This window comes from Bos grunniens, chromosome 21, assembly GCF_055505025.1.
Source record: "Bos grunniens cultivar Pamir isolate PY7600 chromosome 21, Bosgru_T2T1.0, whole genome shotgun sequence".
Lineage (NCBI taxonomy): Eukaryota > Metazoa > Chordata > Mammalia > Artiodactyla > Bovidae > Bos > Bos grunniens.
Genome location: NC_141185.1, coordinates 41,094,909 through 41,121,725, shown reverse-complemented (window position 1 = coordinate 41,121,725; position 26,817 = coordinate 41,094,909). Strand labels below are relative to the sequence as shown.

The 26,817-nt window shown below is 40.0% G+C and overlaps 1 long non-coding RNA gene across 6 annotated transcripts in view; it reads left to right on the top strand.

Moving 5' to 3' along the window:
- The window catches only part of LOC147349486 (uncharacterized), a 133,860-nt gene that overhangs the window by 105,575 nt on the left and 1,468 nt on the right, over positions 1 to 26,817 (top strand). For all 6 annotated transcript variants that reach the window (XR_015149852.1, XR_015149855.1, XR_015149853.1 and 3 more), the window contains one exon: positions 18,430 to 18,571. This is a non-coding gene — a long non-coding RNA (uncharacterized LOC147349486). The remainder of the gene's footprint in view (positions 1 to 18,429; positions 18,572 to 26,817) is intronic.

Genomic DNA, 26,817 nt, shown 5'->3' with positions numbered 1-26,817 from the left:
ATACATTAGGACCTTGTTTATCCATTCGGAATGTAGTCATTTGCATTCAGCTACCACAGGCTCCCAGTCCATCCCTCTCCCTCCCCTGTTCCTACTAGCAATCACAGTCTGTTCTCTTATGAGTCAGTTTCTGCTTTGTAAATATGTTCATTTGTGCCATATTTTAGATTCCACATTCAGTGATATCATGGTATTTGTCTTTCTGACTTATTTAGTATGATAATCTCTAAGACCCTACATGTTGGTGCAAATGGCATTATTTCATTTTTTTAATGATGAAGTAATATTCCATTGTACATAGACACCACATCTTCTTTATTCATTCATTTGTTGATGGACAGTTAGGTTGCTTCCATGTCTTGGCTACTGTGAATAGTGCTGCTATGACCATAGGGGTTCATGTATTTTTCTGGATTATAGTTTTATCTTGGGTGTATTCCCAGGAGTGGGATTACTGGATCATATAGTAATTCTACTTTAGTTTTCTGAGCAAACTCCATACTGTTTTTCATGGCAGCTGCATCAGCTTACATTCCCACCAGCAGTGTCAGAGTGGAATCCAGGACTCTTGGTTCTCGGTTCAGTGCCTTTCTGTCATAGCATGTTTTTTTCCCCTTCTATCTCAATCCAAAAATAGTTTATTTTTTAATTCTCCAATTTGTTGTGACAGTGTAGAAATAGCCCACATCTTGTACAAAAACCAGATGCCACATGAGTAGTTTCTAAGCAGGACAGTTTGTATAGTGTGATATGCTATGTGTATAGACAGCAGACCTGCTTCCCTCCTCAAGAGTTTTTCTTTAAAGGATGAAAGAATGTATTTTGAAGACTTACAAGCTAAGTGCTGTTTCCACTATAAGGCTAAGAGACCAAGGTAAAAAGATGTTTTCTAAAACATTATTTTTCAGTAAAGTAAAACATAATTGCATTGCCCTCTATCCTCCTGGCATTCTCTTGGTACATTACGCTTTGACTGATGCCATAGTTCATTTGCCCTTGACAGTGAGCATAATGCTTTTCTTTGGAGATATTTGCTGTTGTCCATGCCATTTCCTTCCCTAGGAGATCTTCCTGACCAATGGATCAAGTCCAAATCCCCTGCATTGCAGGGAGATTCTTTATCATCTGAGCCACCTGTGCCTTTCTGCATAGGGCATACATGATAGAAAGTTACAGAAAGTTATAGATAATATGCCTTAAGTTTATTCAAAAGGAAAAGACTAGACAGATCTTTTTCTGTTCCCTGTATATGAGCTTCATTAGAACTTCTCATGTTCATTACCACCAGCACCCTGCTGTCCTTGAAAGGATGAAGAAAGGTCAGATTTTGTTGTTGTTGTTGCTGGAATATAGAAATGGTTTTGTCATGAGCACTGGGTTGCCGGTAGTTTAGATAATGCCTTGTCATGGTGGTGGTGTAAAGGAGCTTTCTGAAGCGGGTATAGCTGGTGGGAATGTCCCAAAGGGTATATAAATCTTAGATTCAACAGCTATAGAATTACAGTTTCCAAAGGCAGAACATTTATTCATTGAACACATTTCTTATTATTTGAGCATTGACTTCTAGATGTGAGGATCTAATGGTAAACAAAGTAAGCATGCATCTGCTCTCAGTGAAGCTGACAGTCCAGTTATGACTTAACTCTTCACTGTCGCATGCGAACTCTTCACATGCTATTCCATATTGGCTTCCTTGGGTTTTTTTTTTTTTCCCCTTTTGTATTCAGTAGTGACAGCGGTGATTCCCTTTTCTGTCATTCCCCTGCCCCCTTTTCCTTCATTCCCTGTTTCAACCTTACAATAGGTGAATGTTGATGTAGATCCTTACTCTGCAAGGTCCTCCTCCTTATTTTAGTTCTGTCTTTGCCTCTGTTGTATGCATAAACTTTGGAACTTTGTTAGTTCAAATGTTTGAACTAACAAACATTTTTCCACAAAATTGGGAAAGTGAACATTCATATCTTCCAAGATTAAACTGCCGTTTCAGAATTCTTATGGATTACATGAGAGAGCCTGCTTCTTCTACCTTATCGATCCGCATAAAGGGAGTTTCTCCTCTGATGACAGGTAGTACCTGAGTGTATTCTAAGCCTGTGCTGAATAGTAACAGAGCCCAGCACTATGTGCAAAGATGTGTTTTGCTTGTGGTCAGGGTGTTGGTATACCATCTGAGAGTCAAAGTTGCGTGAACTCTTTCTGCTTTAGATGCCACCATGGAAATTATGCTTCACTGCTTTACAATGTACTTTGCACTCCCGAAAAAGATAATGTGTCTGTTAGGGAGTCCAGTTTGTCCCTGGGGAGAAAGGTGTGTCTAGTAAGTGGTTAATTGGCTGTTGACCACAACAGCCTCACTGCTGGAAACACACAAAGCCTTGTTGTGAGGTGGCTGCATGTCAAATAGAATGTTACATGTTTCAGATGTGGGGCAAATGCTTTAAGTCGTAACGGTGTTATGAAAAAGGAAAGAAACCTGAGTATTTAATTCCGCTCCCCACCCCCCCGAATTCCACTAGTAACCTTCTTTAACCTGTATTTTAACTTGTTTCTATCCTATAAAAAGACAAACCGAGCATAGGATGTTACTGTCAGAGGCTTACACACATGTGTTTTTAAGGCAGTGTATTCTTAGTGGGAAAGAATGTCTCTCTTCAAACTAACTTTTTGTTTTATATTTTTCTACATGCATAATTTTCTCGTTTGAATTAATATGTGTAATGAAAGCCTAAGAAAATTAGAGTTAAGTAACATTACTTACACAGGTATTGTTCACATGCCTTAATAAACATAATTTGGATTTGGCATAATCCCAAATGTGAGCCATCAATATTACAAACACACACTCATCATGAACTAGTAATATGTCTTCCCAGAAGGGACATGGGATCTAAAAAATACAAGGCAGAATTTTTGTTTAAAATTCACATCCCAGTTAGAAAATTTTTATCTCGACGATTTCTTCTGAAACTCAGGAAAACTCTGGTATCAGTGGTAGAGGCAGGAAAAAGCCTTCAACCCAAAGAAAAGTACTGGATTAGTAATTACTAAATGGAGTAGTTACAATGTTTTTTATCCTTTCTACCCACGATTATATCTATTTAGGACTTTTGCCTGGTCTCTGCAGCCGTGCATTTATCATTTTCAGTTTCATCCAGGAGAAGCATACTTTTAGCTCTGTTACGCACTTTTCTCTCTGGCATTTACTTTTGTAGGCTGATACACAGCAGACGAAAGAACAAGTTTAGGATGACTCTGACCTGGATTATAAACACTGAGAGACAGAGGCCCTGCTGCAAAGTATGGCAGTCTGTCTGGAGCTCCCTCTAGGTACTTCAGAATGCTTTGTGTTACTGTTTTCTCAGATTTGACTTGCGTGTGATGTACCATGGGCTTCCCTGATAGTCCAGCTAGTAAAGAATCTGCCTGCAATGCAGAAGACACCGGTTTGATTCCTGGGTTGGGAAGATCCGCTGGAGAAGGGGTGGGCTACCCTCTCCAGTATTCTTGGGCTTCCCTTGTGGCTCAGCTGGTAAAGAATCCACCTGCAATGTGGGAGACCTGGGTTCGATCCCTAAGTTGGGAAGATGCCCTGGAGAGGGGAAAGGCTACCCACTCGAGTATTCTGGCCTGGAGAATTCCATGGCCTGTACAGTCCATGGGCTCACAAAGAGTGATTGTACCATGTCCAGTGTTTACTATTCTTTTACATCTCTTTTTGTTTTCATATTTTAAGAAATACTTTGGCTTATGGTTCAGGTATATTTGCTTTTGAAATTGAGGGGCCAGAAGGAGATAGGAGGACAGATTGTAGAGTTGCTGGCAATTTGCTGCTTATTGGCTGATGCCCTGGTCAGCCTTCTCTATTGTGTTACTATTAGAGTATCTTATACTTGTTAAATGATTGATGTTGTTGTTCAGTTGCCCAGTCTGGTCTGACTCTTTGCGACCCCATGGACTGCAGCATGCCAGGCTTCCCTGTCTTTCACCATCTCCCAGAGTTTGCCCAAGTTCATGTCCATTGCATTGGTGATGCCATCCAGCCATCTTATTTTCTGATTCTCTCTTCTCCTTCTGCCCTCAATCTTTCCCAGCATCAGGGACTTTTCCAATGAATTGGCTATTCACATCAGATGATGTAAATAAATGAGCTACCCCATGGTAAATTCAAGAAATCTTGAATAAAAATGTTGTTTTTCATTTCCATTGCTAAATCCCAACCTCTCTCTGCCAGTGTAAATACTGTGAATCTGGTTATGAATTTCATAACCACCACAGGCACAGAGTGATGAAAAATAGAATGCTCAGTAGGAAATTTGAAGGAAAACTTAAAATGCTGACAGATTAGCAGCTAATTCACACGTTTAAATTTCTTTGATTTGCTGTATATCTTGGCTTCATTGGCATCTTTACTGCAGCGCCCTTCTTCCAACTCATTATCCATTTCCTCATTTTATCCACAGTTTGGATATTGAGCTATTTGTTTTATTTATGTTGAAGGTAACTTGTTCATAATGTTTCTTATGTCACTTAACCATATATCGCTCATGGATAAGCTATTTTTTTTTCTTTATCCATTTGCTCTTCATACATTTCAGAGTAATCCTAGGATGTCTGTAAAACTATATGATATCCAATATAGTAAAACAAAAGCTTTAAAAGTAATACATACAAATAAAAACAGTATCAGATTTCCTTTTATAAGTGGTTCATCTTTTAATTCCATCATTGGCTTTTATATTAAAATAAATTTTCATTTATTTCCATAATTACTTAAATTAACAATAAAAATTATCCTGTCTACAATAAATGGTATTCATATCAATATAAATAAGAAAAAGCTATATATAATAATAATATAAATTATTTCTGAATATCATTCAATACATATACACAAAACTAAAACACCATGGAAAAGCATTTTAAACCTCAGTTTGTAGTAGGTAAAATCATATCTATAACAATGGTATCATAAACACCAATGAGACGTTGATTGTTTTGTTAGCTTCCTTGTTGTATGGAAGAGGTAAGCTGTGGGATATTTGAGTGATGGAGCTTCTTTGAGGAGCTGACAAGCCTTTTTATTACTTAGTTGCAAGTGATAACGTATTAGACACTGTTCAATTATATTTTTGCTTCAAAATAGCCTTTGAAGTTCTGTTGAATGTGAACACTGGTTAAACACAACAGTAGAATATCTTCTCCCCTAACCTGCGTAATGGAGAAGGAAATGGCAACCCACTCCAGTGTTCTTGCCTGGAGAATCCCAGGGACAGGGGAGCCTGGTGGGCTGCCGTCTATGGGGTCGCACAGAGTTGGACACAACTGAAGTGACTTAGCATAGCATAACCTGCATAAAGCCAGCAATTAAGCCTTAAGAGTAAAACGGATGAAGCATCCTTAAACCATGATCAAATTCTGAACTACCCCTGCATCTCTGCCAAAGGGCCTGGCCAGGGTAGACCCCATTTTCAATTTTTATCCATGTCTCTGACCTACCTTCTGACTTATGCAGAGGGTAATCAGTGGATTAATTGTAGAACCACATGAAAATTCCTGGTATCTTAACAGATCCGCCATTGTGTTATAGGATTTGGACAGAATAGTTAAACCCTTTACCTTATGAAATAAAGGAAATTGCACATGATTGAAACCAAATGGGAATCTGCACTGTGTACTGAGGTTTCTTTCTGCCCATATGTCTTCTTTGGCATGTGTGATACTGAAAAGCCATTTTCCTCTGGCCTGGAGCCACCTTAGCTGGTTGGTGTAGCTTCTGTGTGAAGGACATTTGGCTTGTACTTGAAGGATAGAGAAAAAAATGTATTTGCATTTTCTTTAGTGTTTTCCTTTTCTTACTCTTGCTGTCAGATTTCCAGCCTGCATTGATCTTGATCTGTGGGCTTGTTTCTCCTATCTGCAGAATGGCTGCTCACCTAGGTGCACACGGCGGTGCTTTCTAGAACTGCCAGCTGTGAAGGAACACAATTCCCAAGCACAGTAAACAGCACAAGGGGATGAAACTAAGTGTAAAATAAAGCAGCCTGGCATTTTGCTTTGTTTTGAAAGAGATTTTTAACTGACGGGGTTCAGTGCTAAGTGCAGATTTCATAAAAATGCGAGGCAATTGACATTGAGGAAATGATTTTTTTAGAAAAACTGAGCACAAAGTTGGCTCAAGGAGAAGGCATTAAGAATAGCTTAGTAAATCTTGTCCCTGTTTTGAACTTAGGAACATTCCGTGCAAATTTATGTTTTTGTTTCCATAATATATATATATGAGAGTTCAATTTCAGAAGAATGTTGTATTTCAGTTTTTAAATTCCCCTTGAAATGCCTTTTTCTGTGGAAGAAACATCTTTGAAAATAGTTACTATTAACTCTAACATTTCATAAAACATGAGACTGAGAGAAGAGCTTGGTAATTCCCAAGAATATAACTCTGTCATCATAAATGTGCATATTTGTGTAGAATTTGGACTTTTTGAAAAATGGAATATCTTTCAGACGATAACTCGGAACCAAATCAACACGTCTGGTTCTACCTAAAGGGTACACATAAATTCTGTCATTCATTTGCCAAAGTTTCAAACCAAAATTGCAGTTTCTTTTCAGAGCCAAAATTGCCAAACATTTCTCATATAAACCCTGTAAGTGGTGCATTTGGAAATTGTAATACTTAATATGCCCTTTTATTAAAAAAAAAAAAAAAAGGTTAGTGCTTTAAAAATATCAAGTATAACAAAAATTTCTTTTATTGATTTTATTGATTTTTAAGAGCAGTTAAGTAAATTTTCTAAATTGAGTGAATAGATAGTAGATATATTTAATAATTTTTCAATTATACTAGTATGATTTAATTTCTAAACTTAAGAGTGTCATAATTTGTGTTCCAATTTCTGCTTCTGTTGTTACAGCCTACTTCTCATTTATAGTTTACACTTGTGGTACTTTTCTCTTTCTTGTAATTAGTTTTGATATAACCAGTTAATCATTTCTCATTGAAACATACTGAACAAAGAATGGTTCTTGGGTTTCAAAAAAGTCTATTAATAAAAAAATTTGAAAGACTGGTCTTACATATAAATATCAGTGAAAACATTCTAAACATACTATTTGCAACTGGAATCCAAAGCAATATTAAGAAGATAGAATGTTATGCTTAATTGGGATGGATTCAAAAATTCAAGGATATTTTTGTACAGGAAGATATGTTACCTTAATTCAGCACATAAAAAAGTCAAAGAGGGAAAAGTAAACATTTGCAGTATATATTGAAATGATACTTTCAAAATATAAACATCTAGTCTCATATTTTTAAACTTAGTAAACTAAAATAGAAATGTTTTTCTCAAAATGATAAAGAATATTAATTTCAAACCAGGAGCTTACATCTTTTATACATGAGAGTGAAGCGTTGGCACTTTATAGATCTTAAAGAAAAATTGCTTACGTTTAGTTGAATACATGTCTCTCTTCCTCGGGAAATGACAGGTTCCTTAAGAGCAGGGAGTGACATTTGTAGTTCTGTCCTATAGTAGGTATTTGTTAAATGTTTGTTGAAAAAATCAAGTATCACCCTACTTTTTACAGATGAGGGCACTGAGGCACAGAGAGTAAATAATTTTCTCAGGTTCACACAGGTTGTAGCTACAGTGCTAGGCTTGAGCCAGGGCAAGTTGATGCAACTTTCCCCAGTCTATACTTTAGCCCTGCATCATCTCTAACAAAGATTGCCATATGATACATGACCTACTCCATATGGCTATTGCTTTAAACAAATTAATATCTGTAAAGCACCAGGAAAGGAGTCTGGTATATATTGAGAATATGTGAGTTTTAGCTATTACTGTTTGATTTATCCCTACCCTTAATCCCCAACCTTCAGATACTCAACCAGAAATAAATCCATTTAAGTGATAACCATTCAGCCCACATTTATCTTTCTTATGCACAAGGATGCCACACTAGGGCTCTTCTTGTGTTTGATGAGATTCTTTAGGCTTCCCAGTGACAAAGCTAAAGCAGAGACTGCACTGGCCTGTAGAAACTAGGAGAGTACTGACATCAGAAAGTTCACTGTACACTAGGGCACAGCCTACGCATTGTCCCAAACCTGATTCAAGAGGAAAACTTTCAAAGATAAAATATGTATTGATGTGATAACATATTGTGGAGTCTCTTATAACACCATCCCTCAGTTCTACTTTCCGATCAGTCAGGTACACTCAAGCTCCCCTGCATTTTATTTGTAATAGTCTCTTACTATAGGAACAATATCAGTTCATTTTATACAATTAGAAAATATAGACAAAAATAAAAAAAATCATATTCCTACAATCAGAGAATATGCACTCACACTCTTAATAGCTTAGTGTATATTCTTTCACACAATATATATGTTATCATGTAAATGACAAATGATATCATACTGTACAAACTGTTGAACTTTCTTTTCTATTCAAGTATCTCTATTTATCATTTCAGTGCATTTTCATCTTATCTAGTGTCTGTATCATCTACACATTTCCCCAGGTGTTCCCAACATAATCCTATTATATTTAAAATTAATGCCTGTTTTCCCAGCTGTCAATATCTATCAACCAAAACCCTTCCATCCATAGATTTTCTCTGGAGAGGTGGGGCCCCCCTCAAGGGAACCTTACAGAAGTACGCAGTGAGTGGATTGAGGGAGGGTCTTTCTGGCTTCCAACTTCACGTACACTCTAGATCAGAGTTGGAACAGGATGTCTGCTATTCTCTGCTCTTCGATTTGAACATTAGGCCTCCATATAGTCAATATTAAGCCTCATGTAAACACAATACTTTGGGTAAAATTCAGATATTTGATAAACTCTGCCTTTCCTTGATCCCCTAACTAACTAGTGAACTATGAACTCAAGAGTAAGGCAATTAGAATAATGTATCCATGATCAACTTGTATTGGCTGCACCTATTCACCACTTTTGTCTCATGATTTGAGGAGAGGAAGATGTGCTCAGGGGCCACGTGGGCTTAATGCCCAACAGAAAGTCCTTAGGACCTTCAACTTCATCCACAGTTGGGACTCCATTGGATTCTCTGAAACTACATGCACCTCAGATTATTTTTATCTCTTTTTGGTGGAAACATTGCTATCTTTTAAGGTGCTCTGATGAATCAGAGGCTAAAGGGAAAACCTTAAGGAGGTTATAATAAAGATGAAAAGGTATGGTAATGCAAAACCTTGGGGGAAATTTAATAAGACTTAAGATTTTGTATATATGGAATTGCTTGAATGATCTTTACGTAAAGAGCAGTTGACAGATGCTCCCAGCTAATTGGACTTCAGGGAGACTGAAATCAGTGGATTGCAGGCTGATTAGAAGCCAGTCTCTTTGGAAATTAAAATAAAGTGTGTATTACTGGGTTTTCTCTTTATGTAGCATATGGACTGATGATTAAAAACTGTTGCTGTCCTGTCACTGTGTCTCATGCAGAGAGCACTGTGGATACCCATAGGGTTACAGTAACAGTTGGAGCATCTGCTTTTAGCAAGGGGTTGCTGAACTTCTAGAGAGACTGCTTGCTTGACCACAGGTCCTCTATGGTCAAGATCTGGGGACATACACGCTTGCTCTCTGAGAGGAAGTCTTATTTATTTTTTTTTTAATTCAGCTCAGATGGACTTCCTGTATGGCTTAGTGTGGCCCATGTCTGAGCTCCAGGTTAGGGTTTTGCTGTTGGCCAATGGAGGGAAGTTTCTCACACAGTAAATTAAGAAAGAGGCTTTTTAAAAAGAGCTTGGTTAAAGTAAATACTTCATTGTTCCAATTTTATTCCTGACATCAGAAAATCTTTATCATCATCACTGCCCATCCAAAGTAAGGAAATCCTTGAGGTTGGGGAGCAACATCAATGATTCTGAAAGATTGAGTGATATGATGGATTTCTAAATGTCTTTATTATTCAGTGTATTGCTTTTGGAAATGGCACTTAGAGAAAGTTTTGGGATAATACTCTGGAGATGATCTGTTTGGCATGATGCTCTCATTGGCCCAAATATTTTGTCCAATTAGTGACTAGTGATTTGTTCGATAGAGAAGACAAAAGCAACAAGAATTCAGGAAAACTGTAGAACTGGGAGGAGCTCAGTACACTACCCTCAGGGGGGTCTCTCCACCCTGAATAGAAAGAAGAAGAAAGAAAATGGGCTCTGATGTGGTTGCTTCAGGGATCAATAAAAGTTGCTAAGCTCATTTGCAGAGAAGGTTACTGGACTTCTTTTTTATTTCTCAGCACAAGCTAGCAGAATGGTAGTCCTCTTTCCTAGTTTAATGGAAAAATAGTTGACGTGTATCACTCCTTAATGCGCACAGCAATCACTCTTCAATGTGCACAGCGTGATGGTTTGATTTACGTATATTGTGAAATGATCTTCACAATAGGTTCAGCTAACATGCACTATCTCATGTGTGCTAAATCACTTCAGTCATGTCCTACTGTTTGTGACCCTGTGGACTGTAGCCCGCCAGGCTCCTCTCTCCATGGGATTTCCCACGCAATGCTGGAGCGGGTTGCCATGCCCTCCTCCGGGGGATCTTCCTGACCCAGGGATTGAACCCACAGCTTTTATGTCTCCTGCATTAGCAGGCAGATTCTTTACCACTAGCACCATTGTCTCATATGGATGCAATAAAAACAAAAGAAAAAACATTTTCTCCCTGCAGTGAGAACTCTTGGGCTTTACTTTCTTAGCACCTTTCCTGTATGTCATATAACAGTGTCAGCTTTCATCATCATGTTGTATAGCATAGCCCTAGTACCTAGTAGTAGAAGTAGTACATCTACTTCTGCTTTATTGACTATGCCAAAACCTTTGACTGTGTGGATCACAGCAAACTGTGGAAAATTCTGAAAGAGATGGGAATTCCAGACCACCTGACCTGCCTCCTGAGAATCTGTATGCAGGTCAAGAAGCAACAGTTAGAACCAGACATGGAACAACAGACTGGTTCCAAATTGGGAAAGCAGTATGTCAAGGCTGTATATTGTCACCCTGCTTATTTAACTTATATGTAAAGTATATCATGTAAAGTGCCAGCCTGGATGAAGCCCAAGCTGGAATCAAGGTTGCCGGGAGAAATATCAATAACCTCAAGATTTGCAGATGACACCACCCTTATGGCAGGAAGCAAAGAACTAAAGAGCCTCTTGATGAAAGTGAAAGAAAAAAGTGAAAAAGCTGGCCTAAAACTCAACATTCAGAAAACTAAGATCATGGCATCCAGTCCCATCACTTCATGGCAAATTGATGGGGAAACAGTAGAAACAGTGACAGACTTTATTTCCTTGGGCTCCCAAATCCCTGCAGATGGTGACTGCAGCCATGAAATTAAAAGATGCTTGCTCCTTGGAAGAAAAGCTATGACAAACCTAGACAGCATATTAAAAAGCAGAGATTACTTTGCCAAAAAGGTCCGTCTAGTCAAAGCTATGGTTTTTCCAGTAGTCATGTATGGATGTGAGAGTTGGGCTATAAAGAAAGCTGAGCACCAAAGAATTGATGCTTTTGAACTGTAGTGTTGGAGAAGACTCTTGAGAGTCCCTTGAACTGCAAGGAGATCAAACCAGTCAATCCTAAGGGAAATCAGTCCTGAATATTCATTGGAAGGACTAATGCTGGTATGGATGTGAGAGTTGGATTATAAAGAAAGCTGAGTGCTGAAGAATTGATGCTTTTGAACTGTGGTGTTGGAGAAGACTCTTGAGAGTCCCTTGGACTGTAAGATCAAACCAGTCAATCCTAAAGAAAATAAGTCCTGAATATTCATTGGAAGGACTGATGCTGAAGTTGAAACTCCAATACTTTGGCCACCTGATGTGAAGAACTGATTCCTGGGAAAAGACCCTGATGCTGGGAGAGATTGAAGGCAGGAGGAGAGGGGACAACAGAGGATAAGATGCTTGTATGGCATCACTGACTCAATGGACATGAGTTTGAGTAAGCTCCGGGAGTTGGTAATGGACAGGGAAGCCAGGCGTGCTGCAGTCCATGGGGTCGAAAAGAGTCGGACACGACTGAGCAAATGAACTGAGTACTTGATTATCTTACAACTTGATTTTGTACCTTTTGACCACCTTCATCCAGTTTCGCCTACCCCCACCCTTTGCCTCTAGTAACCACAAGTCTGATCTCTTTTTCTATACATTTGCTTTTTTGCATTCTACATATCATTGAGATTATACAGTTTTGTCTTTTTCTGTCTGATTTATTTCACTTACCATAATGTCTTCACAGTCCATCCATGTTGTCACAAAGAGGAGGATGTCCTCATTTTTTGTGGTTGAATAATATATATTTGTGTGTGTACTACAATTTCTTTATCCATTCATGCATTGACATCAGCATATTCAACATAGGCTTTCTTCAATGCAGAAGCAAATCTGAAAATTCTGGGACCATGTGATGGCGTCATGCCATCCAAGACTGAGTTCTTCACAAGTGGCTTGTAGAGGTGAAGAGAGTCGGGCAGACATGCCCTGATTTATTCTCTCATTTTTTAAAAAAAATAAAGGAAAAGCTGTTTCTTAGGGAACCAACTTGCCCTCACACTTCTCACCCATCTTCAGAAAAGGCAAATAGGACTGTTTATTTGTTCAGTTGTTCATCACACTCATTCAGTAAGTAGTGGAGAATTCATTGTACAGCACAATAAGTGCTAGACCTCCAAGGAGGGCAAACATCAAGGAATTCTTCTAAATTTCCAGTAAATTGACATATTTAACTTGAAGCCATCTAAGGAAGTGTTTCTATGAAATTAATATTTGTACTCTCAAATATTTGTACTCATAGAGGTGAGCAATAATAAAGCATTTTTCCAGGTCATCTACAATTTGTATATTCCTATGGGAGAGGTAATGGCACCCCACTCCAGTACTTTTGCCTGGAGAATCCCATGGACGGAGGAGCCTGGTGGGCTGCAGTCCACGGGGTCACTAGAGTCGGACATGACTGAGTGACTTCACTTTCACTTTTCACTTTCATGCATTGGAGAAGGAAATGGCAACCCACTCCAGTGTTCTTGCTTGGAGAATCCCAGGGACGGGGAAGCCTGGTGGGCTGCCATCTATGGGGTCGCACAGAGTCGGACACGACTGAAGCAACTTAGCAGCAGTAGTAGCAGCATGGGAGAGGTGCTTTTGATTCACTACTACTGTACCTAGAGTTTTGACACATATTAGGTCCTTCGTAAATAGGGGAGGAGAGAAGGAGGGGAGTGCAGTGTAGACTGTATGTGAAGGGAAATGGAGGAGGAAGAGGAAGGGTGTGGGGTGTAGACTGTATTGAAGGGAAATGGAGGAGGAGGTGGTGGAGGTGGAGGAGGGTTGTAAGGGTTGAATGCATGTGAAGGGAAATAGAGGAGGAGGAGGTGGAGGTGGGTGTAGAAGAATGTGAAGGTGGCCACAGGAAAAGAGATCTGCATTTGGGTGGCAAGTATGGTCTTTTAGATAGCTGAGATTCCTGGCTCCTGTATCTGGTGGCTTCTATTGAGTTTACTTGGCAGCTTATTAGAAACATACATACCTAAGGCACAGGTTTTAGTTGAGGTCTGGTCACTGCATTTTTATGATGCTTTTGGGGTTTGAGGACATGTTTGGCGGAATCATTGATCTGATAAAAAGGACAGAAGGTCTGAAGGAGGATTGTCACCATACAGAAGGAAAGACGGACAAGATGAGGAAGGGTGAAATGGCTTTGATGTTACATACGGATATATCCAAAAAGCATGTGAAAAGTTAGGACTTAGATAGAGTTCAAGGATGTTGAGGACTGGAGTTATCTTTTGCAGAAGATGTGTGGACATCTTTGGGATCACCTACAGTTAGAGTATAGAGGTGAGAGGAGAAGAAATAACTCTGGTTGGGGGAATGTCTGTCTTTATGGGGATGGAAAGAATAAGGAGCCTTCCAAAATTATAGTGAGAGGCGGAAATAACAGAGTTTTAGGGTCAGGAACACTGAAAGAAATATCATGCTATGAAGGAGCCAGTGGTCACCACAATCATAGAGATCAAGTGTGAGAAACAGGAACAGACCTTGGGATTTGGTGACTTGGTCATAATTTTCACCATCATCATTTCTGTTATTACTGCTTGTGCTATTTTATTAATATTTCCCTAGGCTGAGTTCCTAGAGGTGAAGGGAGTTCTAGAGTAAATATTGTGTTTGATTCTTGCACCATGTTGGCATACTGCTTTCCCAGAGAACTTACTCATTTAAAAATGCCACCAGCAGTGGATGAGAGTACCTCAGCCACATTGAGCACCAGCATTACAAATGACAGTTCTTAATTACTGCCTTCCAAGTATTTATCACATATCTCTTTCTTATAACCAAAACCAAAAAAAAAAAAAGTTAAAAGCAAAGATGCTCTTTAAAGGAAGAATATTAAGGCGGCCTACTCTGGAGTCTAAAAATGATGGGAAGAAGAGTGGAAACCACCACCATGCTGCTGAACAAGAAATTAACCACTCCTCTGAGAGCAAGGTTACACAACACAGACATCATGTCTCTTACTCCAGGTTATACTTTCAACAGAGGGCCAAGGCTTGTTTTGCTTTGTTTGTTTGGTTTGACTTTTCACTTCCCTTTATCTAATCAAGTGAAGCTGAGCAAATAAACTTGAGCCAATGAGAATTTTATAGGAGACTGGATAGTGATGATTAGTAAAAGATTTAAAATATAAACTTCTGTTTGTCTCTTGTTAGGTCACTGCTAGTTTAAAGAATTTTGATGTTTTGCCTATTCTTTTTCTTTAAAAGAAATATTGAAAAGCAGATGGTTCCCTAAATTATAAACTGTTACATGGGAGGCCTTTTTAGATAAGATGCCAGAGGCTGTATTGTTTGGTGTTATTTAGGGTCAAATAAGTGAATGATCCGGAGAAGGCGATGGCACCCCACTCCAGTACTCTTGCCTGGAAAATCCCATGGACAGAGGAGCCCGGTAGGCTGCAGTCCATGGGGTCGCTCAGAGTCGGACAGGGCTGAGCGACTTCACTTTCACTTTTCACCTTCATGTATTGGAGAAGGAAATGGCAACCCACTCCAGTATTCTTGCCTGGAGAATCCCAGGGACAGGGGAGACTGGTGGGCTGCCGTCTATGGGGTCACACAGAGTCGGACACGATTGAAGCGACTTAGCAGCAGCAGCAAGTGAGTGATCATTTTCCATGGTGCAGTGAGCTTCTCTACCTAGAGTTTTGAAACTAAGTTGAGAAATGTGACCTTAAACAGTGTGTCCAGAACTGCCAATCCATTCATGGGAGCATGGAGCCATGGTAATGCCAGATTAGCTAAGGAGTTACTGAGTTATTCAGGATCTGTGCAAAGAGCAGCTTCTGTATAAAAGAGACCCTTGTAGAAGTATTTTAGGGAAGTTGAAAGCCTCTATTCCAGTGTTGTGTAAAGGGATAGCACTTGGATCTGCCAAGATATGCAGACCCTAAGGCTGGCCCAGGAGAGACCCAGAAGTGGGGACATAGTTGGAGAACATACCTAAGGGGAAGGTCTTTGCCATGGAAGGGCCACACCTTCTGGCCACACTTTCTGGACTAGCTAGGGCTGGGAACAATTGTGCAGTACTCAAATCACTTCAAGCTAAGTTTTGAAAACTGAGAAGGTTCACAGTAACAATACTTTTAATTAAAGGAAGACCAGGTCATCTCTCCCAGGCAACCAAAACCTACCCAAGGGCCCATACAAAACGATGAGGAGTGTGAGTCATGTTTTACTGTCAGAGATAATCTTCCAATCTACTATTTTAGAGAATCAGTTTAGAGCACTCATAAATCTGCATTCCCTTGATTTTTTTGAAATAAATGTAAGCTTTATGATAATCAGTGAGAAAGATAAAAAGTAGAGCCACTACTCTGTGCCAGGCACTGAATTAAGTACTTTATGAATATTAGCTTCATTTAATCTTCACAACCATTCAGTGATATGTACCCATTTTGCAGATGAGAAACATGAGGGGTTTGTCTCTTGTCCAAAGCTTTTACATACCATGTGGCTGCTAAGGGACAATGCAGGGATTTGAACCCAGTTTCTCTGAGCATGTGGCTTAACCAGTATGCTGTGCTGCTTCACTAGCTGGTTTCAATTTTCCATGGTGGATTACCAGATGAAACTGGCTGGTCACCCAGCAAGACAGGCCAACAGCTTATGCTTGCATGTTATGAGCCAGAGGCGTGGAATCCCTGGCTGCAAGTGTAGGTTTCTCTTCACTGGACTTTGGAGATCTTTGGGTTTCACTGATGCCCTTGGATGTCTAAACTCCAGGGTGATCTCTCCATGCCAAGTGTGAGCCCAGTTTGAAGGGATGAGGGAGCATCACCACCCCATGCTTCCTTTCCGTCTCTTTGCCTGAGATAAAGATCAGCCTCTTGGGGCCTCAGAAAGATGCTCTGGACTATTAGATAGCAGGAGAGACTTTGCCTCAAGCAGTCCTGGGGTGTCTGCAGATGCTTCAAGAAAGACCCATTTCAGGAAGATAAGCTTACTTCTCTGATCCAGGGAGAATTTAAAATAATACTGCATTTCTTCCTCTGAAACCTTGAGCCTTTTGCCTTGTTGGTGATTTTGTTTCTAGTACCTTTCGTGTGTTTTCCCCTAATGCTGTGTGAGAAGGTTGCGAGGGAATTCTGGGTCCCCAGCCTGACCCTGCTATATGCTCTGTGGTCCAGACATCTTGAGTGAGTGAGGGCACATGGCCCAGGCCTGTGTGGAGCATAGTGGGGCTGCAGAGACAACCCGGTGGGCTTGTTCTCTAAACCAGCCTTTGTTTGTTTTTCTTCAACCCTGTGCTCATCTCAGGTTTCACTTCAGTTATTTTAGTGATTCATAGAAAAGAAATTTTTGTTTTCCTAGAATGCTTGGGAAATTGTACATGAAAATCCCTAGCTGTGGTATGTTATTTCATTTGTTTTATTATTACTGTGTACTGGAAAAAATACAATGTCTGTGCCATTACTAGTAATAACTTTTTTTATTAAATGTTTTTATTTTTTATTTTTTTAATTGACTTTATTTTATTTTTTAATATAAATTTATTTATTTTAATTGGAGGCTAGTTACTTTACAATATTGTATTGGTTTTGCCATACATCAACATGAATCTGCCACAGGTGTACTCGTGTTCCCCGTCCTGAACCCCCCTCCCACCTCCCTCCCCATATCATCCCTCTGGGTCATCCCAGTGCACCAGCCCCGAGCATCCTGTATCATGCATCGAACCTGGACTGGCGATTCGTTTCACATATGACATTATACATGTTTCAATGCCATTCTCCCAAATCATCCCACCCTCGCCCTCTCCCACAGAGTCCATAAGACTGTTCTATACATCTGTGTCTCTTTTGCTGTCTCGCATACAGGGTTATCGTTACCATCTTTCTAAATTCAATATATATGCATTAGTATACTGTATTGGTATTTTTCTTTCTGGCTTACTTCACTCTGTATAATAGGCTCCGGTTTCATCCACCTCATTAGAACTGATTCAAATGTATTCTTTTTAATGGCTGAGTAATACTCCATCGTGTATATGTACCACAGCTTTCTTATCCATTCAGCTGCTGATGGGCATCTAGGTTGCTTCCATGTCCTGGCTATTATAAACAGTGCTGTGATGAACATTGGGGTACACGTGTCTCTCTCAATTCTGGTTTCCTCAGTGTGTATGCCCAGCAGTGGGATTGCTGGGTCCTATGGCAGTTCTATTTCCAGTTTTTTAAGGAATCTCCACACTGTTCTCCATAGTGGCTGAACTAGTTTTCATTCCCACCAACAGTGTAAGAGGGTTCCCTTTTCTCCATACCCTCTCCAGCATCTATTGCTTGTAGACTTTTGGATCACAGCCATTCTGACTGGCATGAAATGGTACCTCATAGTGGTTTTGATTTGCATTTCTCTAATAATGAGTGATGTTGAACATCTTTTCATGTGTTTGTTAGCCATCTGTATGTCTTCTTTGGAGAAATGTCTGTTTAATTCTTTGGCCCATTTTTTGATTGGGTCATTTATTTTTCTGGAATTGAGCTGCAGGGGTTGCTTATATATTTTTGAGATTGTCAGTTGCTTTGCTTCATTTGCTATTATTTTCTCCCATTCTGAAGACTGTCTTTTCACCTTGCTTATAGTTTCCTTTGTTGTGCAGAAGCTTTTAAGTTTAATTAGGTCCCATTTTTTGATTTTTGCTTTTATTTCCAATATTCTGGGAGGTGGGTCATAGAGGAAACAGGATAGTCCCCTAAAGGTCCAGACAGAGCAAAATGGTGTGTGGTGGGAGGGGATGTTGGGGATTGGGGGGAATAGGGGTGGAGGATGGAGCTTGTTTTCTGAGCCTGGACTTCTGTCTCCTACCATTGGCTTTGGTTCTCCTTGTTCTCAGGCCTTCATACTGGGACTGATGCTGTTGGCTTCCCTCATTCTTCGGCATCCAGGTTTGGAGCGGAACCACACCACTGACTTTCCTGGACCTCCAACTTGTAGACGGCAGAGCAGCTCTGGGACTTCTCAGCTTCCAACATCATGTGAGCCAGTCCCACCTAAAAACTCTTTAGCTGTCTATATGTACCCTATGGTTTTTTTCTTCTGGAGGATACTAACTAATAGAAATGCTTTTTATTTTATTTTTAATTAGAGGATAGTTGCTTTACAATATTGTGTTGGTTTCCACCATAATATGAATCAGCCACAGATATACATATGCCCCTTCCTTCTTAGACCTCCCTCCTCTCAGGTTGGTTTATTTATCTTCCTTGGTTCTTATCTCGTCACAACAAAAATATGGAGCAATGGACCAAAATGTATAGTACAACAGACAAGTGAAAGCTCAGTTCACCTTAAGCATAAGAGCTTTTATTAGACTGACACTCCCCAAAGAGTCCTTCTCATCCTTGCTGTCCAGCTCTCTTGGCTTCCTCCAGTCCCCCTCCTTTTGGTTATGCCTGGTGCAAAGCAGGGCTTGTACCCACTACCAATCAATGAAAGGGAATACAAATGGGCATACGCTCAAGGCCGATTGACAATTTCAAGTTGTATAACAGCAGGCTGTGTTGTTTATGTCTTCCCATAATTCCATCTGATATAATTAGATGTAGAATATTCATGAGCCCTTGATGCACTCCTAATGCCTAAGGTTATTTGGAGAAGCCCCTGTGGTCATTTTGTATCTACTGTGTGCCTAGGGCCTTGTTCAGGAATTGAAAAGTTTCTATGGTTATTTTGCAGCATATTTGTGAGCTCTCCTGGGTGCATCTGGGATGGAGTTTAGAGATGGCTTGCATCCTTTCAGCCAGGCCTCCTCTAGGTGCTCATGTCTAACTTTGTACCTGACACTCTCACCTCCAATCCCATCCCACCCTTCTAGGGGTCACAGAGCACTGGGTTAGAGGTCCCTGTGTCTTACTGCTAATTCCCATTGGCTCTCTGTTTTACGTATGGTAATGTGTATGTTTCAGTGTTACTCTTTCACTTCATCCCTCCTCTTCTTACCCCACTGTGTCCACAAGTCTGTTCTCTGGGTCTGCGTCTCCACTGCTGCCCTGCAAATAGGTTCATCAGTACCATCTTTCTGGATTCCGTATATATGCTTTAGTATATGATACTTGTTTTTCTCCAACTGATTTCACTCTGTATGACAGACTCTAGGTTCATCCACACCACTGACTCAAATTCATTCCTTTTGGTGGCTGAGTAATGTTCCATTGTATATATGTATTAATACCAGAACTTCTTTATCCATTCATCTGTTGATGGACATCCAGGTTGCTTCCATGTCCTAGCTGTTGTAAATAGTGCTGCAGTGAACACTGGGGTACATGTGTCTCTTTCAATTATGGTTTTCTTAGGGTAGGTTTTCATATGACCAGTAGTGGGATTGTTGTGTCATAGGGTAGTTTATGGAGCTTTCCAAGTGCCAATGCAGGAGACAGAAGAGACGTGGATTTGATCCCTGAGTTGGGAAGATCCTCTGAAGGAGTGCATAGCAACCCACTCCAGTATTCTTGCCTCGGAGAATCCCACAGACAGAGGAGCGTGGTGCCCCAGTCCATAGGGTCACAGAGTTGAACATGACTGAAGCAACTTAACACACACACCTGGTAGTTTTATTCCCAGTTTTTATTTTATTTTATTTTTTTGAGTGATAAACTTTAATGACTCAGAATGTCATACTGTCAAATTGCAACACGTTGAAAACAGATTTATAGCATTTCAGAGGCTTCTGATGAAAGGAGCCTGCATGCATGCTCAGTCATGTCCGGCTCTTTGCGACCCCCTGGACTGTAGCCCACCAGGCTCCTCTGTCCATGGAATTCTTCAGGAAAGAATACTGGAATGGGTTGTCATTTCCTCCTCCAGGGGATCTTCCTGACCCAGGGATCAAACCTGCATCTTCTCCGTTAGCAATTGGATTTTTTTTTTTTCCATATTCTCTTTTTTTTATTTCATTTTATTTTTTTTCTTAATTTTATTTTATTTAACTTTACAATATTGTATTGGTTTTGCCATATATCAAAATGAATCTGCCACAGGTATACATGTGTTCCCCATCCTGAACCCTCCTCCCTTCTCCCGCCCCATACCATCCCTCTGGGTCATCCCAGTGCACCAGCCCCAAGCATCCAGGATCATACATTGAACCTGGACTGGCGACTCGTTTCATATATGATATTATACATATTTCAATGCCATTCTCCCAAATCATCCCACCCTCTCCCTCTCCCACAGAGTCCAAAAGACTGTTCTATACATCAGTGTCTCTTTTGCTGTCTCGTATACAGGGTTATTGTTACCATCTTTCTAAATATTCCCAGTTTTTAAAGGGATTTCCGTGCTGTTCTCCATAGTGGCTGTATCAATTTACATTCCCACCAGCAATGCAAGAGGATTCCTTTTATTCCATACCGGCTCCAGCACTTATTGTTTGTGGATTTTTTGATGATCGCCATCCTGACTGATGTGCGGTGATGCTTCATTGTAGTTTTGATTTGCATTTCTCTAATAATGAGCAATGTTGAGCATCTTTTCATGTGTTTATTGGTCATCTCTATGTCTTCTTTGGAGAAGTGTCTATTTAGGTCTTCTGCCCACTTTTTGATTGAGTTGTTTGAGTTGTTTGTTTTTCTGGTATTGAACTGCATGAGCTACTTATATATTTTGAAGATCAGTCCTAGAGATGCTTTTTAAATACTCAAATTTCTAAATTACTTTCCCCTTAAATTTATTTTGTCAGATTGAGATTGAGGTCACAATGCATTTTGGGTCTCTCTTAGATCAGATCAGATCAGATGCTCAGTCGTGTTCGATTCTTTGCGACCCCATGAATTGCAGCATGCCAGGCCTCCCTGTCCATCACCAACTCCCGGAGTTCACTCAGACCCACGTCCATCGAATCAGTGATGCCATCCAGCCATCTCATCCTCTGTCGTCCCCTTCTCCTCCTGCCCCCAATCTCGCCCAGCATCAGAGTCTTTTCCAATGAGTCAACTCTTCGCATGAGGTAGCCAAAGTACTGGAGTTTCAGCTTTAGCGTCATTCCTTCCAAAGAAATCCCAGGGCTGATCTCCTAAAGAATGGACCGGTTGGATCTCCTTGCAGTCCAAGGGACTCTCAAGAGTCTTCTCCAACACCACAGTTCAAAAGCATCAATTCTTTGGCGCTCAGCCTTCTTCACAGTCCAACTCTCACATCCATACATGACCACAGGAAAAACCATAGCCTTGACTAGACGAAACTTTGTTGGCAAAGTAATGTCTCTGCTTTTGAATATGCTATCTAGGTTGGTCATAACTTTCCTTCCAAGAAGTAAGCGTCTTTTAATTTCATGGCTGCAGTCACCATCTGTAGTGATTTTGGAGCCCAGAAAAATAAAGTCTGACACTGTTTCCACTGTTTACCCATCTATTTCCCATGAAGTGGTGGGACCAGATGCCATAATCTTCGTTTTCTAAATGTTGAGCTTTAAGCCAGCTTTTTCACTCTCCACTTTCACTTTCATCAAGAGGCTTTTTAGTTCCTCTTCACTTTCTCCCATAAGGGTGGTGTCATCTGCATATCTGAGGTTATTGATATTTCTCCCGGCAATCTTGATTCCAATTTGTGTTTCTTCCAGTCCAGCGTTTCTCATGATGTACTCTGCATATAAGTTAAATAAACAGGGTGACAATATACAGCCTTGACGAACTCCTTTTCCTATTTGGAACCGGTCTGTTGTTCCATGTCCAGTTCTAACTGTTGCTTCCTGACCTGCATACAGGTTTCTCAAGAGGCAGATCAGGTGGTCTTGTATTCCCATCTCTTTCAGAATTTTCCACAGTTGATTGTGATCCACACAGTCAAAGGCTTTGGCATAGTCAGTAAAGCAGAAATAGATGTTTTTCTGGAACTCTCTTGCTTTTTCCATGATCCAGCAGATGTTGGCAATTTGATCTCTGGTTCCTCTGCCTTTTCTAAAACCAGCTTGAACATCAGGAAGTTCACGGTTCACATATTACTGAAGCCTGGCTTGGAGAATTTTGAGCATTACTTTACTAGCGTGTGAGATGAGTGCAATTGTGCGGTAGTTTGAGCATTCTTTGGCATTGCCTTTCTTTGGGATTGGAATGAAAACTGACCTTTTCCAGTCCTGTGGCCACTGCTGAGTTTTCCACATTTGCTGGCATATTGAGTGCAGCACTTTCACAGCATCATCTTTCAAGATTTGGAATAGCTCAACTGGAATTCTATCACCTCCACTAGCTTTGTTTGTAGTGATGCTTTCTAAGGCCCACTTGACTTCACATTCCAGGATGTCTGGCTCTAGGTCAGTGATCACACCATCGTGATTATCTGGGTCATGAAGATCTTTTTTGTACAGTTCTTCTGTGTATTCTTGCCATCTCTTCTTAATATCTTCTGCTTCTGTTAGGTCCATACCATTTCTGTCCTTTATCGAGCTCATCTTTGCATGAAATGTTCCTTTGGTATCTCTGATTTTCTTGAAGAGATCTCTAGTCTTTCCCATTCTGTTGTTTTCCTCTATTTCTTTGCATTGATCGCTGAAGAAGGCTTTCTTATATTTTCTTGCTATTCTTTGGAACTCTGCATTCAGATGTTTATATCTTTCCTTTTCTCCCTTGCTTTTTGCTTCTCTTCTTTTCACAGCTATTTGTAAGGCTTCCCCAGACAGCCATTTTGCTTTTTTGCATTTCTTTCCCATGGGGATGGTCTTCATCCCTGTCTCCTGTACAATGTCATGAACCTCATTCCATAGTTCATCAGGCACTCTGTCTATCAGATCTAGGCCCTTAAATCTATTTCTCACTTCCACTGTATAATCATAAGGGATTTGATTTAGGTCATACCTGAATGGTCTAGTGGTTTTCCATACTTTCTTCAATTTAAGTCTGAATTTGGCAATAAGGAGTTCACGGTCTGAGCCACAGTCAGCTCCTGGTCTTGTTTTTGCTGACTGTATAGAGCTTCTCCATCTTTGGCTGCAAAGAATATAATCAATCTGATTTCGGTGTTGACCATCTGGTGATGTCCATGTGTAGAGTCTTCTCTTATGTGGTTGGAAGAGGGTGTTTGTTATGACCAGTGCATTTTCTTGGCAAAACTCTCTTAGTCTCTGCCCTGCTTCATTCCGTATGCCAAGGCCAAATTTGCCTGTTACTCCAGGTGTTTCTTGACTTCCTACTTTTGCATTCCAGTCCCCTATAATGAGAAGGACATCTTTTTTGGGTGTTAGTTCTAAAAGGTCTTGTAGGTCTTCATAGAACCGTTCAACTTCAGCAATATTCTTTGGTGTTTGGTAATTGTACACTATTATATATTTGGTAAGAATACTAATGTATTTTCTATTAATAGATAAAACCTAGCTTAACTAATTAATCTAACATTCCACAGATTGTCTTTCTAATGTCACCTGTTGAATGGATGAGCTATAAACTAGTGTGTTTTCTCAAGTTCTCTTTGTGTTTTCTCAGCAGACATTGAAGGATAGGGTGGAATGATACGGAGGTTTAATCCAGTGGAGACTATCTGATCATGGTGAATAAATTGCTCAGAGTTACTTCCATAGCTAACCCTATTTAATTTTTCCACTGTCAGTAATTGGGTCTTTTTAGTGTCAACTGAAAAAAAAAAATGCACAACTTGAAAGTTGAGAGTTATGTTTTATCTGGTGGGCAAAACTGAGGACTGCAGATAACTGAGAGACTGCTCCAAAGAGGCAAGGAGGGAGCCAGGATAGATAGAAGTTTCTGCAATAAAGACCACTTAGTTAGTTGGAACATGAAAGGATTGCTGTTAATAAAAGAAAACCAGATGTCTGAAGGTAAGGAATTTAGCACTTTTCTGTGTATGGGATGATGCTCTCTGAAAACATTCCTTTACTATGCACCTCAGCCATCTGGGGCCAGTATACTGTGTTTGGCATCCTGAGTCTCCTCCAGGTACACCATCGTAGTGGTGGTGGCGGCAGCTTCCATTAGATGTAGCCCAGTGTATTCCCAGGTCATCTGACTTCTTTGCAACTCATGGGCTGTAGCCTGCAAGGCTTCTCTGTCCATAGGATTTCCTAGGTAGGAATACTTGAGTGGGTTTTTACTGAGAAGTGCCATTCCGTTCTCCAGGGCATCCTCCCAGATCAGAGATTGAACATGTATCTCCTGCATTGACAGGCGGGTTCTTTACCACTGAGCCACCAAATCTGGGGACTGAGCCACCAGGCTTACGTAAATCATTTTACAGATATAACAGTCTATTACATGCTGATGATAACTTGATTTTTAACCTCTACCTCCCCTCACTTTTTATGTTTTTTTGTCACAGTTTACCTTTTTATATCGTGTATTAACAAATTTTATAGCTATAGTTACTTTTACTACGTTTGTCCTTTAATGTTTATATTAAGAGTTAAATGATTAACACACAACCATATTCAGTATTAGAATATGCTGAATTTGGCTACATGCTTATCCTTATCTTCATCTACCTGCATCCTTTGTTTTCATAGGAGTATAATGCCCTTTCATGGCAACTTGAACTCATTTCAGTGTTAGTGCTAATGAACTCCCTCTGCTTTTGTTTGTTTGGAAAAGTCTTTACCTTACCTCATTTCTGAGAGAAAAATTTACCAGGTAAAGTATTCTTTGTTGGCATTTTCAAGAGTGTTTATTAATATTATATCTACCCATTCTCTTCACCTGAAAGCTTCCTACTGAGAACTCAGCTTCTAGGAGTACCCTCATATGAGATAGACTTTTTTCCTGTCTTGTTGATTTAAAATTCTACCTTTATCTTTTATTTTAGACAGTATTATCAAAAAACTGGACAAGATTGTTTTGTATTGAAAATTTTGGGTAACTTTTAGCTTTATAAACTTGGATATCAAAATTTCTCACCAGATTTGAGATGTTTTCATCCATTATTTCTTTAAATATGCTTTATGACTCTTGTTTCTCTTCTTCTGAGACCCTAATACTTCTTAAAATGTTTTTTAATCTAAGGGATTTTTAATCTAAAATCTAATCTAATTTTTAATCTAATGTTCTTAGTCTAAGGAAATTATAGAATAATTCACAGAATTTTCACTCTTCATTCATCTTTCTTCTTTGAATGAATGATTTCAAGCTCCTATCTACTACTTCACAAGTTTTCTTCCCCTTGACCCATTCTGCTGTTGATGTTATCTATTGCATTTGTAATTTCATCCACTGTATTCTTCAGCCTAAGAATTTGTACATTTTTTTTCACAATGTTTTCTTTCTCCCTACAGAACTTCTCATTTGTTCATGTATCATTTTCCTGATTTTGGTGAATTGTTGTTCTATGTTTTTTTTGTAGTTTGTCGAGCTTCCTTAAAACAGCTGTTTTAAATTATTTATTGGGTAAATTGCAGATTTCCATTTCTTTGGGGTCGTTAGACACAGTTATTGTGTTCCACTGATGGTCATGTTTCCTTAAAGTTTCTTTTTTAAAAAGATTTTAACTGAAGTATAGTTAACATACAGTATTATATTTGGGGTGTACAGCATAGTGATCCAACATTTTCATGTATTGTGAGTTGATCACTATTAAGTCCAGGAGCCTTCTGTCATCATACAAAGTTACTGCAGTTTTACTGACTGTACTCCCTATGCTGTACATTACATCCCAGTGCCTTATATAACTGGACCTCAAATTTTCATATTCCTTGAAGTCCTGTGTTGCTGTTTTCACATCTGAAGAAAAGTAACCACTTCTAGTCCTTACTGGCTGACTTCAGGAGAGAAACACCCTCTGTGGGCTGTGCTAGGAATTCTCACATCTTTATTGTGGGATCGCCTGCTCCACACCTCTTGTGGCAGAATGCTGACGCACACATACCCTCTCTGGATCCTGCCAAACCTGGCTGAGTGCTGACAGAAAGGGATGCCGAATGGTTCATCCGGTGGTTTCTCCCGGGCCTGCTGACTCAGGTGGCTTTCTGCTCAGGCTCCCTTACTCCCCGAGTGCATTCTCACAGCTCTCAGCATGTGCACAGGGAGGCAGGGGGCATCAGGTGGGTGCTCTCCAAGAGGCAAGGAAGAGCTTTTAATCTGGGAGCCAGCTGACTGGGAAGATGGCAGGCTTGTGCCTCAAAATAGCCATCTTGTCTGGGCCTGGTTGCCAGGATCTTTTATGGATCAGAGATGAGGGGGAGGTGAGGAAACAAAGACTATTCAGTCTTTGCAAATGGCAACCCGTAGGCAGGGGAATGTGTTAGTTTCACTTCCTTTCCTTCACAGGTGGGCAGCTCAGGTTATCTCCC